This window comes from Microtus pennsylvanicus, chromosome 5 (assembly GCF_037038515.1).
Source record: "Microtus pennsylvanicus isolate mMicPen1 chromosome 5, mMicPen1.hap1, whole genome shotgun sequence".
Taxonomy (NCBI): Eukaryota; Metazoa; Chordata; class Mammalia; order Rodentia; family Cricetidae; genus Microtus; species Microtus pennsylvanicus.
This window is the reverse complement of record NC_134583.1, coordinates 51,569,922-51,576,155: the sequence shown is the minus strand read 5'-3', so window position 1 is coordinate 51,576,155 and position 6,234 is coordinate 51,569,922. Positions and strand designations below refer to the sequence as shown.

Genomic DNA, 6,234 nt, shown 5'->3' with positions numbered 1-6,234 from the left:
TTCTATGGATTTATGCTGTATATCTCAGGACCACAGCTAAACACCAGAGACCAAGATATTCCTATTTGATGATACCTAAACAATCTGAATTTATATATGCTCTTAAAGTTAAGCTTAAGCAAGTAATTAAAAACAAAGTCTGTCTATTCAGATATACCTAAGAGCAGACAGTCCTCAACTGCACAGAGATCTGAGAATATGGGATTTAAAATGTTTAATTAAAAAGCTTTTTCATAATATAGAGACATGCCAGCCCAAAGGAGATGAATGGTCACAGAGGAATCTTCACTTGGGACTTGCTTCAAAAGTCACAACCCCAGTCACCAAGCAAAACCTGCCTTTCGAGTCTGGAGTGAGCGAGGGAGCGAGCGAGCTAGAGGCTGTTGGACGGCAGGAGCGGAGCAATGCCTAAATCAAAGGAACTCGTTTCTTCAAGCTCTTCAGGCAGTGATTCTGACAGTGAGGTTGAAAAAAAGTTAAAGAGGAAAAAGCAAGTGGTTTCAGAAAAGCCTGTGAAGAAGCAAAAGCCTGGTGAGACTTCTAGAGCGTTGGCATCTTCCAAGCAGAGTAGCAGCAGCAGAGATGATAACATGTTTCAGATTGGGAAGATGAGATACGTCAGTGTTCGGGACTTTAAAGGAAAAATTCTAATTGATATTAGAGAATATTGGATGGACTCAGAAGGTGAAATGAAACCAGGGAGAAAAGGTATTTCTTTAAACATGGAGCAATGGAGCCAGCTGAAGGAACAGATTTCTGACCTAGATGATGCAGTAAGAAAGCTGTAAAATCTGAGCCATATCAAACTGTACTGTTGTAGTTGTTTCGATCTGTCTTTTTACATTGGCTTTTGCTTTCTAAATGTTGTTTTCCAAGCTGTTGTATATTTGGATTTCAGAACAATTTGTAAAGTGAATAATTTTTTTTAATGTGCATTATTAAAATGTTCTGAGTGAAGCTAAATGTCAACTTTATTAAAGAGGATTGCTTTGTGCCCCCCTACCTAGTGTAAAATAAAGCCAGATTGTTACAAAAAAAAAAACCTGCCTTTTACCTCAACTACTGCCAAGACCCTCTTTAGACAGTAGACAAAACAGGACACTGGGGAATTGACTGCCTTGAGTTGCCTAGACAAAGGTAGACTGGTCCTCCCACAAGTCAATACTGCACAAGATGTCTGTTGGACCTTCTGGGGTCTGGAATGCCTAGGCCTGTGGGCTGAAGATGGGAGCCTCAACACCACAGAGGAACTGCTGCCGAAGACTGATGAGACCTGTGTCTCCAGTGACCATGGAAGACCCTGAGGCAGCTATCTAGGTAGCCAGCAAGCAAGTCTCTATCATTTTCAATCGCTAACTCAGGTAAAATTTATCCTTCTTAGAACTTGATGCTGTTTGATGACTACCAGCTTTGTCAGCTTAACAGTAGCAACCAAGGCTTCAGCTGTCTCCACAGTTCTCTGTGTAAAATTCAGGCCACAGGCCTCACTCTCCCAGAGCTAATACTAAATCTAGACACAGTTCACCTTCAAAATGGTGTGCCAACGTGGGCCAGCTACATCCACATAAAACCTGAGAGAGCTTGGGAAGGAATTCTAGACACAGAAGAACAGAGGTAAGCACGGCTTCATAGTAGCAGCATTTTCTCAGGTGGGCTCTGTTTGCTAGAAGCAAGCAGAGGCACAAAACTGCACAGTTCCTTTAAGAAAACTTCCTGGTTTGTGCTAGTTTCAGGAACAGCTCTGGCTCTTTCAGGAGACCAAGCACTTGAATGGTAATATAGACCGTGACTTGCAGAGTTGGTGGTAAACATTCCTTGGCCATGTTGGGCAGGGTGGAGCCCCAACAGGTAGGGCCTTGGAGTTGGTCCTCACCACACCCAGTGAACATTTAGGGGGAAAAAAGGTGCTCCTGGTCAGAAAATGATTACAAATAAGCAATAAAGACAGATTCAGATGAAAAAGATCTCTGAATGGGTCACAGTGTTGGATAAATGTACATAGGCTTGGGAGAGAAAAGAAAAAGAGTATAGACAATTAAAAAAATAAAACAAAGTCTTTAAAGAGACAGTAAAAGTAATACAAAAGAGTACAGACAATTGTAGATTAAAGAAGTAAAGAAAAATAAGCCACGTAAAAATAGAATATACACAGAGAGTCTGGATTGTGTATATTATTGTGTTTTCTTTGAATTTTTTGACTGTGAATGAGCTAAGTACAGAGAGACATTTTCTGTATGGGCTGCTAAGCTAAACCAACATATATGTTTTAAGGGTATCTTGACTTCAAGATTTGTGTTTAAGGATACGTTTCTTTGGAAAAGATGTTATGCTTTTGTTTCCACAGAGGATTAAAAAGTTGTGGATTCCTTACTGGCTAATATGGTTTGATGAAACAAGACCTCCTGAAGCAATGACCCTGATGGTCCAACATCTATGATAGCTTCAGGACTGCTGGCTGAGGTGGACCTACCACACAGGATGCCCCATGAAAGACCTGATTAACAGCACCCCAATCCCCAGTAAGTAGTCTAGAGAACAATGCCCAAATTCTCTAAATGATTGTTTATAAATGTTTGTTTACATTTAAAGAGGAATATGCTATAGAGATGAATACTTTGCATTGTTATAGATCTTGGTTTATTGATACAAATTTCAGGTCAATTTTTATATGTATATTTCTGCTCTTGATTAAGGTATTGTGTCTATGCAGCTCATTTTAAAATGTAATGTATAATTAAGAACTATAGGTTAATAGTCATCTATAATAATCAAGCTTGTAATCATATTAATTAGGTTTTGTAGACATACAGAGATATGTTTCAGATGGATAGGTATTTTTAAAACCTTTCAAAGACTAGGAGAATATGGCATTTAAAATGTTTTAAGAACTTAGGACTTTTAATGACAATGAGATACAATTGCTCCTGGCAGCACCAATCTATTTAATTAATATAGTTTCTGTGTGATTATTTCGGGTCCGGGTGGTCAGAAAACAAGTGGGCAGTCTCCGCCTACAGTTACCAGACTCAAGAAGAGACAAACTCACAAAACATATTTCAGTGTGACTTTTACCATTCCTTTATTTAAAGGAACTCACTTTGCAGTGACTCAGTGGTCAGCCACCTGCATCTCCTGGGCAATTAGATAAATAGGGAGGAAAAGGTATTTTAAGGTGTGAAGTTTGTGTGAGAATATGAAAGGTTAAGATGTGAGGATCTGAGAATGCTTCAGGGTCTAAGAAAGTGGGTAAGGTGTGTAAACGCACGTTAAGAAGGTCTGAGGATGAAAAGGCTTAAGTGCTGACGAGAGGAAGTGATTTGAGACGTTTAAAAGAATGACGCACGTTCCAGATTCTCTCCCTCATTAAGCTACTGTTATACTAAGACTCCAAAAGTTCATAGTCTTAACATTAGCTGATGAAATCCTGATAAGCTATTAACTGGCAGAGTACACCCACCGTGTGAGTATACCACCTTTTCTGCACTGTGGATTTCGGCACAGATTACAGACAGCGGTAATGCTAATATGTCAAAAACTTGTATCTTTTTGTAAACTCAAAACCCTCTGGTGACCTCCAGGGAGTCTACTTTTGGATCCTGCTGGAACAGGTCAGATGTACTCAGCTGCACTCCAGATAAGTGCTGGCATCGGCAGCCTAAGTTTCCCACCTTTCCCTGGTCTTGGGGCCCTCCTCCCTCAAGTACCTGGATTGAAGGAAAATGTTTTCTCCTAAACTTAACCTTATCTTCTGCCCTGCCAGCATCTTGCCAGTTCCAACTGGTGCCAGTTTCACAGAGCCTGAGCAGTGAAGTGAGACAGCCAGATACCCTAGGACATGGCTATCCCCCCCACCAGTTTTCTCAGGTCCCCCAAGATTTGATGCCAGGATCAGCAGAAAGGAGTCTCAAGAACCCTCGTTCCCCTAACTTGTCACCTCTGATGCTTCACCTTTTTATAATAACCAAAAGGGAGGAATATTGGCATTCAGGTATATCTGGCCCACCCCTTGGAGACTTGGCAGAGTGCCTCACCCCTGCATGCATGCCCAGTACCTGCTGCATGGTCTCTGTGTACATGTGCTGCGCCTCTTCCTTTAAAAGGTGAAATCCCACCTGCTTTCTTTCTCTTCTTCCTCTTCTTTTTCTCTCACTCTCTCTTCCCACAAGGCTACTCTGTGCCCCTTTCTCTCTCCCCTCTCTCCCTCCCTTCCCTGTATAAAACCCTCTACACGAGCAAGCACTGTCTGCATGGTGTGTTTCTCTCTCACCCACCTGCCAAGGCCACCACCTGCCATTTTTAAATTTTAACAGCTATGGTGTCTCTCTCAGCGGCAATAGAACAATGACTCAGACACCATGGAAGCACAGCTTTAGTTGTGTCTGTGAGGGTGTTTCCAGAAAAGTTCAACTGAAAGAGGAAGTCCCATTCTCACGGTGAGCAGCAGCATCCCTTGGGCTTCGTATCAGACAGAACAGAAAGGAGACAATAAGCCAAGCTGAGAGCATCTCCCTCTGCTTCAGTGGGCACCCTGTGACCAGCTGATGCGACCAGCTCCCTCACACTTCTGCCACCGTGCCTTCCCTGCCATATGGACTGTCCCTAAAACTGTAAGCCCAAATAAGTCTTCCTCTTTTATTTATTATTTTTAAATTAAATCTTCCCTTCCTGCCCCCACCTGTGTGTGTACACGCTTGCATGCGCGTATGCATATGTGTGTGCTCTCCCGTGTCTTTAGCTCCACCGTGTTTGCAGCAGGGCTTCTGTTTACTCGCAGCTTCCAGGGTTTCCCCCATCTCACCAGAGGCATGCTGGGAGTACAAATTGGCACTCAACTGGGGACTGGAAATGCAGGTCCTCGTGCTTGCAGGGCAAACGTTTTACCCACTGAGCCATCTCCCTGTCCTCTTCCTTTCTTATGCTGGTTTTGTTAAGTATGTTGCCACAGCAATGAGAAAAATGTCTAACATACTGCCTAACTTCAAATTCTCTACTCCATTATAAACAACCTGCAGCGTGCAGAGTCCAGAAGCAGGGCCAGCGCCACTCTCGCCTCGCCTTAAGCCAGTCCCTTTCCAAAACTCATTTACCTCATTTGCAGTGTGGGGAGCCGGATGAGAAAGAGCACAGAAGCCAAGCCTCTGGGAGCAGCCTGAACATGCCTCTTAAATGTGTGGTTTCTGGGAGGGCTCACTATTTTCTTAAATATATTCGTAAAAATAGCTTTTATTCGTAATTACCTATTTGTTTTAATATCAACATAAGCGGAGGTGGCAGTTCACACGGCATTCAGATCAAACTGAGGCTCCAGGGACGTGGCCTATTTTACCCTAACTACTTATCTTTGCACAGTCAGCTACCAGAAGGCTCCTGACATCCTTTGTAAGAGAAAGGAACAACCTGCGGAAGCTGGGGGCTGCAGCAGCAGCTCAGGCCAGGCTGCTCAGCCCAGCCCACCAGCTGTCCGAAGCTCCACAGAGGCCCCAGAGAGGTCCCCTTTCTGGACCTCAAACTGTTCTCTCCCACATCACGTAGCCTCTGGAGTCTCAGCCAAGAAACCTGAGCGCTGAAACTCCCTGCTGTGAAGGTCCACCTCCATCTTTAGTCCCTGAGTGCTTCTGGATCTCAGAGTGCTGTGTTCATGACTGTTCCCTGAGACAGGTCACTGGCTTCTCACTTTGACCCAAGCAGGTACTCGGGGTCAAGGCTGGGGCAGAGGTCTCACTTCCCCTGCTCTTTGCTTCCCTCTGACCATACCAATGTCCCTTTGTGTATCGCTGACCTTCTCCCTGTCCTCCCTTCCCACACTGCCTCGTGGTGTTACAAGATTCCCCCCTTGGTCCCCACCCCACTCTAACCTTGGTTTCCCATCAGTAAACATGACAGGCTGTTCTGGAGTAGAACAACAGGCCAGTATCCCAAGTGGCCAAGGGCTCCTGAGGACAGGCAGCGGGGGTGGCTATAGCTTCCAGTTTCCAGTCAGGCCTGGGCAGTCCCCCTACTGAGCTACTGTCTGCGTTCCAGCTAAAAGACACTATGAGTGTCTACTCTGGACTCTGCCCTGCGCTAGGTTCTAGAGGGGCGGCTTTGGGATACACACAGTGTGGTCTCACCCCTGAGAGGAGGCGGGTCCCAGAAGCTGAAACTACCATGGGTTGGCAGCACAGAGGCACCTGGAGGATGGACAAGAAGAAGGGAAGGAAAGAAGGAAGAGAGGGAGAAGTCAGGGTGGCCACC

General features: G+C 44.6%; 1 pseudogene; it reads left to right on the top strand.

Annotated features, from left to right (window-relative positions):
- The first annotated feature begins 360 nt into the window (after positions 1 to 360).
- Positions 361 to 1,042, top strand: LOC142850930 (activated RNA polymerase II transcriptional coactivator p15 pseudogene; annotated as a pseudogene).
- Positions 1,043 to 6,234: the final 5,192 nt, after the last annotated feature.